A 14,312-nucleotide genomic window follows, 5' to 3' on the forward strand; every position below is an offset into this window, starting at 1 on the left:
TAGAAATAGAACTTTATTAGAAAATGGGTGATTGCTTTTTAAAAAATGATTTTTATATCCTGGGCATCATTTTATTTACTTTATATTTACTAATTCACTTAGCAATATTATGTATTTAAAAAGAACAGTATCTGAAATTAAACCTGAATATTCACTATTTTTCTCCTATTTCCAGAAAAAGGAAAAAGAATTCAGCCCAAAGCACAAGCTCTGAGACTCCAAGCTAACTATCTTGCTAGAGAGCTGGAGATTTGCCCAGATGTCCCACAGTGAGTCTGACCCCATGGAGCAACTGCTACATACTAGATTCCAGGCCATTCTCACAAATTTCATAAAAATGTCCAAAAGTTTTATTTATACAAAATAACTCCTTTTATCCTGTAGGGGAGGAACAATTTTCCCTCCACCCTTCTAGGTTCTTTGGCTAGTTTAATAATCAAATTGACATAAGACAGATAAATAGGAGAAAATTTACTTACATACATACAGGAGTCCTTTAAGACTATGAGGCCCACGTGCAGTCAGGCAATTGAGGCTTATATGAGATTTTGATTTAAGGAGAAGCTGGGTAGGAGTCTGGAACTTCAAGGGGGGTGAGGAAAATGTACAGGAACACAGGAAGAGCAAATGTTTGGTGAGTGAATGTTTGGTAAACAAATGTTTGCCTTGCTATGCAGAGACAATGGAGGAATTTGATCTCCAGTCTCAGTCAGTTCCCCACCAGCTTACCACACTTCACTCATGTTCTTTGTAGTTATCTCTGCTGATAGTTCTCTTCCTGGACCAATCCCTCTATCTAAATTCTTTCAGGCAGTTAAGAGAGAGGTAAAAATTTTTCTTGAATCTGCTGGGTCTTGACTGCCTTCAGCAAAATAGTCCACAACTCAAAATAGTGGCACATGTTGGAGAGGTTTGTTCTGAACCCCTTCAATTCCCTCCCAGTTTAAAAAGTCCTAAGAGATCAAATGGCAATTTGGTAAAATGTTGAAATATTTATAAAAACAGATGAATAAAAGAAAAACAGACATATCAGACAAATGCAAATATTTATAGCTAAATGTGCTGAATTTTAAGGTCAATATCTTTTGAAATTCTTGACTCAACAGAGTCATATATACAAAGCATTGCTTTATTTTAGCTCATCAAATTTATTTTAATTTTAGACAAAATTCTCTGTGTTTATACAGCTAGAAACACTATTGAACTGTAGGTTATAAATAAAAGTGGAAAAAATCTTCACAATTATACCTGATGAAAAAATACTTAAGAAGTTTAAACACTTTAATTATTTTTTGAAGAAAGCTAAAAACCTTTCTTGAGAGACATAAATAATATTTCACTAAATGGAGAAATAATTATTAATGAGAAAATAATTTTTTAATGCCATTTCTCTAAGATAGATTAAGCATTTAATCATTTGAATCAAAGTTGCAGTGTTTTTGAATCTTATCTATGAATTTAAAGTTTTCTGAAAAACAAAAGAATACCACGGTCAAGACATCTTATAATGAATAGTGAAGCCTTTTTCATGAAATATTATATTTATATTTGATATTTGAAAATATCACATATTGATATTGATTGAAATTATCAATCATTTGAACAACATTGCACTAATATTGTAATAGATCACTATAATACAAGATAAAGTCCTAAAACAGATTCATGTATATGGTATAAATTCATATGATAAATGTATGAAAAATGTATTTAAGTCAGTTATAATGGGACTGAGTATTTAATAAATAATGTAACCAGTGACAGAACTTTTGGGAAAAAATAAGTCAAGTGTTCTTCTTAATACTATTTAAATGGGTTAAGAACTAAACATTCAAAATGAAACAATAGATTTCTGGCTCCAGCCAAAATGGAGAAATCTCACTACAAGGCTGTTTGCTACCAAATGATTACAATAAAAACCTCTGGATTAAAAAAATAATAAGAAGAAAAATAAATTAATAGGCAGACTTTGTGAAGTGAGAGGGGGATCAATCTTTAAATTTAACCCATTTGGTGGCAGGGGTTATTTTTGTTTCTCCTTCATCTCCTGGCTTTGACCCAAGGTCAGGCAAAGTTATAGAACTGCACGATGGGATACTCAGTAAAACTTCTAGAGGAACCCTAAATTTCTAACCAGGGGATGGCAAAAAGGCTCTTATGACCTGGAACATGTGCAGAGAATCCTTGCTTATTTTTTTTCTTCTTCTTCTCCTTCTTCTCCTCCTCCTCCTTCTTCTCTTTCTTCTTCTTCATCTCCTTTTCTTTTTTTCTTTTTAAAGTTTCAGCCCTTCCCTGAGGACAGATTTCACTGAAGAACTACACTGCAGTAGCAGAGCAGTAAACTGGACATGTAGGAAAAAACAAAACAATGCAAAACCCTACCCCTTGGATAGAAGAATTGGGAAAAGGGCCCGTGTTGTTTGAAGAATGTGAATAGAATCTCCAATATTTTTTCTTCTTTCTTTTCTCACTGCTTTGTCCCAAGTTCAGACCCAATCCCACAGAACTACTCAACAGTGTGGGAGGATAAGACTCAGAGAGAACCCTGTATTTATGAACAGGTAAAGATATTCTGATGAGTATCAGGAAAATCCCTGAGAAGAGAGGCTGTCAAGGGAATCTAATTCTGATACTAATCAACATTATGTCTCTTGTTCATTTACAAAGTGCACATGTGAGGAACTTATCAAAACATAGAATAGGCTTTAGAAGTCAATTCTGATGCTTACCCCAGCCAAAGTTGCAGATAAATGACCCAAAATACATAGCAAAATTTTGAAAATTGAACTAACAGTGGAAACACCACCCACAGATGGCAAATTTTTACAGAAAAATATACTTAGAATAATTTCATTCAAAATAATGGTCAGCCACATAGAGATCAATATAATTTAGCCAAAATACATCACAGATTTTTACTTTAGAGGCAAAATTACCATTTCTAAATATTGTATGCTTTATAAACAATACCTGTTTTATGCTGAAATACATACATGAAAAATAGAATATGAAATAGTTCTACATTAAAGTTAATATAAGAAGGAAATGGTTTTATTATTCCTAAAGTCTGAACCACAAATTAAATGAATTCCTTACTGAGCTCTTAATTTTAAAAACTTACTGATTTTAAGTCAACCTCCCCTTTCTGAAGGGTCTAAAGATAAAATTGCACAGAAGAAGATACTGCTTTGAACATTTTAATGTATTCAAAATCATAAAAACAGAACTTCATTTCTGGCATTACAGACTAGTTTATTCAGACTAATCATCCTTCTGACAATAATAAAATTCTTGAGAACAACAAATATTTGAAAAAAATCAAAATGAACTAGGCCAAATTAAAAAGGGATAAGAAAGAAAATACGTCTTGATACAGTTAGATCTGTACCAGAAATGCAAATTATCAATTCATGTATTCTATCACATTAGTAGAATTAAATTAAAAATATCCCGCAATTCTCTCAACTGATGCAAAAAAAAAAAAAAGCAGTTTGGAAAAAGCCAAATCTAAAAGAAAATATCAAACTAGGAATATAAATAGATGTTCTTAAATAAATATTCAAAACATATAACAGAATAACAAGGCTATCCACGTGATAGACTTCTTTTCTTTTCTACCTTGTGCTAGAATTCTAGCCAGCTCAGTAAAGTGAGAGAGAGAGAGCAAGAGAGAATTAGAAAAAGGAAAAGGAAACACATCTGTTATTACTTACAGATGATATAATTGTGTACAGATTAATTAATGGAATTGGAAGGGTTGCTACATGCAAAAAGAAAAGAAAAGAAGAAAAAGCAATATCAATACATTCCTATATGCCAACGGTGGGCAAATATTTTCTATTAACGGCCAGATAGTTTAATAATTACTTAGGTTTCACAATTCATAAGGTCTCTCTCAAAACTACTCAACTCAGTCATTGCAGCCCAAGAATAGTATTGACAATACATAAACAAATGTACTTGACTGTGTTCTAATGAAGTTTATTTACAAAACCAGGAAAAGGGCCAGATCTGGCCACAGGCTACAGTCCGCCAACCCTGATATCTACTTACAACCAAGTGATAAATTTCAAATTGAGAAAGATGTCAGTTAAAACAAATAGAAGTATTATTACATAGAAATATTTTTAAAGATGCAAATAATTCTATAGGGAAAATATAAAACTCTATTGAAACACAATAAAGAAGATAAGTAAATGGAGGAAGATACCATGTTGCTGTACAAAGCTATAAGATAGTATACATTCAACTCAAAATGATTAATAAATTTAGTACAAACCAAAGTCCTTTTAGGTTTGCTTATATGGACTTTGTGAAACTTGACAAGCTAATTCTAAAATGTATATGTGATGTCAAAAGTTAAGGATAGGAAAAAAAAAAAAAAGTTAAGGATAGGTAAGGCTCTTTTGAAGTAGAAGGAAGTGGTAAAGGATTTTTCTCTACCAGAAAATAATTATTTTTAAAGTCATTGTTATAAATGTGTCTTTGGACAAGTAGAAACAAATGGACCATTTGAAAAAAAAAAGGGAAACCTGAGATGTATTCACATATGGGCTCTTCATCCTACAACAGAGGTGACATTGTAGAGGAGTGCTGAAAATGATGTTATCTAAAATCCCTACCACATAAAAAAAATGAACCTCTATCATACACTGTACAAAAACATCGACCCCAAGTAGATTAAAGAACTAAATGAAAAGTTCCAACTATAAATCTTTGAAAAAATTATATAGGCAAATATTCTCCTGATCTTAGGGTACGATAGGAAAAAGTTATTTCAATGGATCAAAAAGTAAAGAAAATACTTTGCAAAAAAAAACTATCAATAAATTTAATCACATTAAATTGAAAGCCTGATAAACAAGGGAAATAAAATTATATAGACAGTGGAAGGAGATATTTGTCACAAACATAAGTGACAAAAGAATTGGTGTAAAAAAATACATAGGGCTTCCCTGGTGGCGCAGTGGTTGAGAATCCGCCTGCCGATGCAGGGGACACGGGTTCGTGCCCCGGTCCGCGAAGATCCCACATGCCGCAGAGCGGCTGGGTCCATGAGCCATGGCCGCTGAGCCTGCGCGTCCGGGGCCTGCGCTCCGCAATGGGAGAGGCCACAACAGTGAGAGGCCAGCGTACCGCAAAAAAAAAAAACACACACACACAAAAAAAAACATAAAGAACTCCTATAAATCAATAGAAAAAGACTTATAAAAATTGGACAATATGCTTGAACAGGGCCCAAGGAACAAATAAACATGTGTTCAACCTCTCTATGAACTATATAAAATATTTTAATGTTGTACTATTAGACTTTTGCTGAATTGATGGGTATTATATGATGTATTTGTTATGCATTATATTTCACAATTAAAGGAGGAAGCTCTAATAAAGATAAACAAGCAAAAATAGCAAAACGGCTTTGAGTTTTCCAAAGTTCGAAAGTAATAACATCAAAATTCATGATTCCACCTTTTTATTATAAAGATAAATGTACTAAATGTGAAGTATGCACATGGCTTATGCTTGAGGCATTTTGTAGGCGTTCTCTTAATTACACTGATATACATTCTTATTATCCTCCTCAATTTTTAAAGAGGGGAGCTGAGAAACTTAGAATAAGGAAGTTTTTCAAATCACCCAATCTGTGGCAGCCTCAGATCAAAACCGGTCCAAATCAGTAATGTGCTCCTGCTGAAGAATGAAGATTTCAAGTCTGAATGACTGCTGAGTGGTGAGCCCCTGGGTGCTGCCTTAAAATCTTTTAGCAGGAGTCAGCAATGCGAGGGGTTTTCTATTGAATGTTTGTGTTAGGTTGGATAGGGAGGTGGCCCAGTCAGGAGACTCCGAGACCACATAAAGCTAGTAGAAGGGAAAATATGGTATCTGTGCCCTGGCACACCTCTTTGAACAGAATTTCATTCCATGTGAAAGGAGGTATTAGAGGTAAAGTACTAAAGAAGTTGTCTTCTTGTGAGAAAGTTTTAGAATGTATAATATGCCCAGGGTACTTGCTTCAGATTTCAGATGGTGACAGTACAAACAATCATTGGGAAATGGACCCTTTGCTCTTCTGTAAAGCACTCAACACTGTCTGGAAGGAGGAGACTGGAAAGTTTGAAAGCCTTGGTACGTACCACCTCTAGTGTGGATGTTGGTCTTCTCGTTGTGAGTTCCAAAAGCAACAGAGAACTGAGGCAGCTCTGGGCTTCTTCCATAGTGAACTGGGATAGAAGAAAGAACAGGGCAAAAACAGAGTGGGAACTCCAGTGTGTACTTAGGTCTGTGAACCTTCAAAAAACCTCCTCAGATATTATTAGTGAGAATGTTCCAGAGTCCTGAAGATCCTTCCTTTGCTGGTGGGAACACAAACAGAAAACTTGGGATAGTGACTCTGATGTAACATCATTTGTGTCAACAGACTGTGAAGACCTTAGAAACGGTTCCCAATGTAGGCGCAGCGTGCATAAGTAAAGTGTTGATTTAAAGATGTGAGTAAACTATATTTGAACTGGCTTGCTTTGAGGAAACGTTAAATAAAGTAAAATGATATGTTAATTAGTAATTTAGATTTTCAAGGGCAAAACATATCTATAACTACTTATAAATATTTATTTTAATAAGTATCCCAAGCAAAGGTTAATTTAAATATTCACATGTTTTCAAAGGCAGCCTACCTCTTAATTGATGATGAATAATAAACAGGCACTGCGTAAAAGTGGAAATCCAAGAGACAAATAAACGTATAAGAAGATTGGTTCAACCTCATTATTAATTACTTTAAAAGATTTTAATGTTTCACCAGTATACTCTTTTTTTTTTAGCTGATTTGGTGAGTTTTAAATTATATGTTTTTTTATATGATCTATGTCACAATTAAAGGAGGAAAGTACCATGAAAACAAGCAAACAAAAATAGCAAAAACTGTTCTTAATTTTCCAAAATGCAAAGAAAGGAATAGGGCAAATAAAAAAAGATTAAAGGCAACACTGTTTATGTTTAATTTATGAACTCTTATAATATAATATATAACCCTTATAACATTATATAACCCTTATAATATTCCACAATCAAGTGAAAAAAAGGCAGCACTGGTTTTACCCAATTGACTTTATGTTCTATTAAAACTTTTACACAGAACAATCACCCAGTCTCCTTACTGTACTCTAAACCTTTTTATTCCTATAGCCTCTATGAAGATATTACATAAATTATTTATTATATTCATTCTTTACTGTCTATCTCTGTTTGCTGGAATGTAAAATCCCTATAATCAGGGATCTTTGTTTAATTCACTGAGGTATCCCATGCACAGAGAATAAGTGCCCGATAAATATTTGTTGACTAAATGGTTGAAAAGTAGATTCATTAAGGTATAAGACTAAATGCAGCTTAGTGTTAATGAAACTGATAGCAAGAGAAGTGATTATCCAGGAAAGGTTTATACATTTGGTGCTTTAATTATAGTAAAAAAAAAAACCCATGAGTAATGTTATTTATTTGGGTAAAAGGGGATTTATAGTTTGTATAGTATATGTTTTTGGTATTGGCATCTGACCGTGATATGCTCACAGACTCCTGAATATTTTCCTAAAGGTGGAGAGGACCCGAGTCAGGCAACTCAAAAGCATTGCCATCACCACCCCTCACACCACAACCTTGCAGAAAACAAACAAAACTGCTTTTTAAATACATTGAGGTAAAATTCACATCACATAAAATCGACCATTTTAAAGTACATAATTCAGTGTCATTTAGTACATCACATATGCACAACCACCACCTCTAAGTTCCCAAATATTTTCATCACTCTAAAAGGAAACCCCATGCCATTAAGAAGTCACTCCACATTCCCATCTTATCTCAACAACTGGCGACCACCAATCTTCCTTTCTGTCTGGATGTACCAATAATGGATATCTCATATAAGTGGAGTCATAAATAAGTGACTTTTTGTGTCTGGATTCTTTCAGTTAGCATACTGTTTTTGAGGTTCATCCATACTGTTGTATGCACAAAAGTTCAGTCCTTTTTAAGGTTGGATAATATTTCATTGTATGTACATGCCACGTTTTGTTTTTTCCATTTATCTGTTGATGGACACAGGTTGCGTATACCTTTTGGCTCTTGTGAATAATACTGCAATGAACACTGTGCTATAAGTGTCTGTCTGAGTTCCATGTTCAGATCTTTGGGCATATACCTAGGAGTGGAATTGTTGAATCATATGGTAATTCTGTTTGCTTTTTGCGGTACCACCGAACTGTACCATTTTGCATTCCCACCAGCATTGTATGAGGATTCTAATTTTTCCACATTCTCACCAACTCTTGTTATTTTCCATTTTTTTAATGCTATCATCATCCTAGTGTGTGTGAAGTGGTATCTCATTGTGATTTTGATTTGCATTTCCATAATGGTTAATGCTTTTGAGCATTTTTTCATGCACTTATTGGCAATTTGTATATCTTCTTTGGAGAAAATCTATCAAGGCAATTTTTAGATTTTGATTGTTTGTCATTTTGTTGTTGAATTTCAAGCATTCATTATATATTCTGGGATTAGATCTTTATCATATATATGATTTGCAAATATGTTCTCTCATTCTATAATTTTTTCCCTTTTTTGATAATGTCATTTGATGACAAAACACGTCATACTATCTATATGAAGATATCACAAGTGAAATTATAAATTTGAACCATATTGCAGATATAAATCAAAATAATTTATAATCAACATTAGGGTTATTTAAAAATCTATCAGAATCAGTTTGTTTCAGCTAAATCTACGGTAATTCTGTACAAAGTCCAGAAAAATATCTCAAGCGAACACATAAATGATTCTATAAAGTACACACTGTGAAGTTTTAAAAAGTAGACATACATTTAATGTAAGTAAAATTTCCTCCTTTTCATTAAATTAGAAATTTTAATAAAATATAAGAATTTATCAGTTATAGTCATTTTAAGTATACAGCATCAAAAATAATTTATATTTTTTTAATGTAATTTACATTGTTAAAATAATATTGTAATTTATGCTGCTATAATGAATATCACCTACCCAAAGATAATAAACCATCCCAGTACCACTTAATAGGCTGTATCATCTATTCCTAATAATAAAATTCATGTAATTTCCTTCAACCTGAGTTAGGATTTTAATTTTCTTTTCATGCTATTTCTCTTTCAGTCAACAGGTGTTCTCCACAACAATGAAAATAATGCACCTGGAGAATCCAGGCTCTAGCTTTTAAGTGAAATAGTCGCTGTAAAATGCTGTATCATGAGTTTCAATCATAAAATTTCCAAATGTAGGTACCTCGATCAAGTACTAAAACAAGACAACTCTTTCTTTTCTCATACTGAAATAGCTGGTTATTGCTTCTCTGGGGAATCAGTGTATTACCTTCAAAGACAGAACTTCAGTATCATCTGTTGCTGCAGTAAATGTTCAGTACTGTCCCCAGTGTTGAGTGAAATGTTGAGTGAACTTGAGTTTCCTTTTCCAATTCTGTAGTTGAAAATAATTGCTTAGCTTTTCCCATGTGATAGTTGTAGGAAAATAATTTTGAAAAGAGACTGGTTCCTAAGTATGGAATATTGAAAGTAATTAGTGTTCACATTGCACTGTGAGCTGCCACCCCTGGAGGACTGCAGGAACGAGCAGAGATTAACTACACACATTAGGGACACCTTGTACTATTATGCCTTAGTGTTATATAAAAATACATATTCCTTTAACAGTTAAAAATATACTAAGGACTCAGTTACACCCACAAACCTAGGAGGACCAGGATATAGGGGATATGGTGTCTTAACTATTCAGTGTACCGTACTATGCTGGTACATCATAAAATTGTCTCAACCAATATTTCCAAGTATCTGTTCTTAAAACTAGCACGGCTTAACAACACTGTTATCAAATAATTACATTTAAAATAACACGGCTTTTGGTTTAACGACCCCCTTTCAATTAATTGCAAGGACTGTGTTTAGAAAACTGTTGATTTATCAAAACAAAGCCAAGTGATAGATAATGGCAAACACAATTTTAGTCAGTTTGTCTGTTTTACTTCTTTCCTATAATCTCACCAGGTGTTGGTAAAATTTCAATTTAGTTAAAACATTTGCTCCAAATAGGATTTTAAAAATTAACCTACTTTGGTTTATTCACAGCCTGATTAAACAGACAATGAAAACTTACAGATGCAGATCCCTATTAAATTACTGTAGCTTGAATGAATTTGTGGGGTAGATTATTAGTTGTAAATAAACTGGCACAAAATAAAGCAGTGGCTGTGAAGAAGACATAAGAAGATTCAGTGTGTCCTGTCTTCTACGTATTTTTTAAGTGATTCCTTTTAATTAATTTGAAAAAAGTGAGAAACTTGGAAAAACTCTGGAGCCCACATGAGATTGAAGAACTCTTCTGCCTCAACTTTCTTCAGTTAGCATTATTGTTCACTGTACCCCTTCTGAATGGGATTGATCATCAAGGAAATTCTATCTGCATTGAAAACTTTTGTGACAAAGAAAAGAATGAGGACATAAACATTTTCCTGAAAATAGTGAAATGGTCATTCATGATGACTCACCACCATGCAAATTAGATGTGTGGTCAAGTCTCCATTGCGAATCTTTCCTGTTTGTAGGACTATCTGAATTTCAAACTAGCCTCAATTATTAGAAAAAAATGGAGAGTATAATATTTTAAGGATTGCTATCAGTGCTAAATGAGATGATATATGTGAAATTCCCCAGCACATCTCCAAGAACAAACTCTTGCAAGTTTTGCTTCGTTAACTTATTTGCACACATAGAAGAGGTAAAAAATAAAATAAATTTTTTAAAAAGCTTTGGACTTGATCTCTCCCATATGCTACTTTAAATCTGAATATGTTACATGCTATCTCTGCACCTGTTCTTCAGGTAGCTTACCTTTAAAATCAAACAGATAATCTCTTTAAGTAGCTGGGAAGACAAAGAGAAGGAAGATACAGCTTCCAGAAATAATATTGGCATTTTGTATTCACTCAGCAATTGTTATTTGCCTGAAAATTTTTAAATTATAACTTCATATATCTATATTTATTATATATTTGCTCAGCCATCTATATTATTCTAATTCAGGATTCTTGAAGACAGAAATGAAACATTGTAAATAACTCAATTCTCCATTCTTTCCTAGTACAGTGTGTATCTACTGAGAATCTGGTACATGCTTGCATTGCTCTAGGCTTTAAAGATACTATGCTTTAATAGGATTTCCCTAATGAAACGTAATTGGTTATACCAATCATAAGCAATAAGCAATACAGTGTTGGGTGAGGAAGAATACCAAGAAGAAAGTTAAACAGGGCATAGGTTAAAGAATGGCATATTGAAGTGTAATGGTTGACGTGATCAGTGAAATATAGGGTGATCAAGAAATGGTGGGAATTCTTCCCATGACAATTATAAATTTAGTGTAGTTCCAATAAAAAATTTAATGTGATATTTATCTAGACAAAGTGATTCTAAAAGAAATAGAAAGAGAGTCAAAAATGAGGGGAAAAAAAGGTACCTCTACTAGAATTTATGTATTGGGTGATTTTACAAATCATTGGGGAAATAAATGATTATTCAAAAAATGTTGCTAAGAAAATTATCTAAACTTTTAGAAGATTACTGATCTTTACCTTACATCATATACCATAACCAGCCAAGACAAAATTAAAAGGCTTAGACAAAAAGTAAACTATAAATAAGAAAGCATAGCTGAACATATAAACAATACTTTGCTAGAAAGGACGTTATAGGTATAAAAGCAACTGAATAAATAAAAATGTAAAAGTAAACCACATAAAAATTTAAGACTTTAAAAAATATTCATTTTCCCATTATACAAAAATGACCATAGATAACATTTTTATTATGTAACTCTCTATATATGTATGTTTATTTTTCCATAAACACTGAGCCTTTTTTTTTTTTTTTTTTTTGGCTGCGTTGGGTCTTTGTTGCTGTGTGTGGGCTTTCTCTAGTTGCGGCGAGCGGGGCCTCCTCTTTGTTATAGTGTGCGGACTTCTCATTGCAGTGGTTTCTCTTGTTGTGGAGCACGGGCTCTCTCACTAGGTGCACTAGGTGCACGGTCTTCAGTAGTTGCAGCACGTGGGCTCAGTAGTTGTGGCGCACGGGCTTAGTTGCTCCGCAGCACGTGGAATCTTCCCAGACCAGAGATTGAACCCATGACCCCTGCATTGGCAGGTGGATTCTTAACCACTGCGCCACCAGGGAAGTCCAGCACTGATTCTTAATAACATTTTATTTGTTACTATTTTTCTTTGCTTTTTAATTAGTGTGACATCTGTGTTGTGCTGAGGATCAACCATGATGCATATGAAGCACTTAGTGTGTTTTCTCACAGGGAGTAAGTTCTCTAAATTTTAGGCTATTCCTATTGTTGATCATGATCTATATCTTCTTATTGTTATGTAATGGAATGTGTCTCCTTGATAATTTTGGTTGTTCAGACACTCAAAACTAGAATTGTTCAGTTGATGTTAACAGACTCATTTCAACTATGTAGTTCATAACCTCTTCCTATTTAATGTTATGTCAGTCATTTTTATTACTTTTGGCTGCATTTAATAGGAATCTGAGTACAATAGATTAATGAAAAAAAGACATATATTTCTCACACAGAAAGAAGTTCAGAGGCAGGTAGTGCATGGATGGTACTCCATTATGTCACAAGGGAACTAGTCTTATTTTCTTCTGCTATCTTTAGTCTGTGGCTTGTGTCTTCATGTGTTGCTCTATCTAGCAACTGTAATTGAGGAGGAGTAGGAAGACACTGACCATTGGTTCAAATTATTTTAACATTTTAAACAGGAAAAGGATAGCTTTTCTAGAAATTTCACGGATCAAATTCAAGAGTAGACTTTTATTTATATTTAATTGTCTGTAACTGGGGCAAAGGGCAACTGATAGCTACAGGTGAGTATTTGGGAGGTATCTGCAAATGTACACTTTTCTAACCCCAGACAAAATGGGGTATGCTGGAAAGAAGATGGGGATCTGAATATTGGGGAAACAAAGAGCAGATAGATTTGGATCTGAATCATGATATTCCAATTTACTAACAGAGACTTTTGATAGATTTTTTAGTCACGTGGAACCAATTTTCTCATCTATTAAATGATGAAATAACATCTATCTTTCTGCGTGGTTATAAGAAGTTAAAAAGACAGTGTCAGTCATTCACTGAAATACAGAATCATATTGTGTTCTCATCATACTGATTTATATGAAGGGTTAGGCTTGTGATATAAGCATTTATGTAAATTAAGTATCTGGAATTTTTCTTTAGCAGTAGATGAGGTTGAAATTAATAAAAAATAAGAAACTATTCTAAAACAAGTGAATGTTGTTACAGGCATCTGACTGGTATTAAAAAGCTTTTTTTCATTACTTTTCCAGAAAATGTAATTTAAAATTAATGCTAAATATACTGTGCCCTTACTATTTTCAGTAAAACCACAATAATATAAAATATTGAAATTCCACCCATTTGTATTTTTATGAGTCATTTAAAAAAGAGCATTTTTGGGGAATAAGTAAACAAAGATGGTATATTAAAATCAATACTATATTAATCTACAGTATTATTATATTTTGAGGAAGAATTATTATTTGAAAGCATTTACATAGCATGTGTGTATATCAACCAGTGTAAGTCAAATTCACAGAGCATATCAATTGCTCAAAGGCTTTATTATGACTTGGATTCTGAATAAAGAAAGGAATATATATTTTTTTACCTACATATTTATGGAACCTTGGTTGTCTTTAATTAAGAGTTTTTAAATCTTCAGAAAATAGTTTCATATAATTGAAGCTAAAACAAAGTCCAGTGAGAGTAGACAGAAAATGTTAGAAGGCAATACAAACTTTCTAAGATGTAGAGCTGCTTATTTGTTTTGATTACATCTTTTATTCTACTTAGGTTAACTCAAAATAAAGACTGAATACAGGAAAGTAAAAAAGGTAATATAGAATCAGAGAAGAAGAAATGAGATATTTGTAATCTTTCAGTCTCTTTTCATACTGCCCCAAATTATTTGATGTAAGTTCTTTATTAAAAGCCACTGAACATCTGGAATAGTTTCCTAATAGGTCTCCATGGCTTCACATTTTACATCCTTCATGTGCCTTTTCCCCACATTTCCACTAAAGTTATTACTCTAATAATTTATTAGAGTAATAAGTTATTACTCTATCGTTATTACTCTTATGGTCAAAAAATCAGATTTTCCCTTAATAAAGAAG

Source organism: Kogia breviceps, chromosome 15 (genome assembly GCF_026419965.1).
Source record: "Kogia breviceps isolate mKogBre1 chromosome 15, mKogBre1 haplotype 1, whole genome shotgun sequence".
NCBI lineage: Eukaryota > Metazoa > Chordata > Mammalia > Artiodactyla > Physeteridae > Kogia > Kogia breviceps.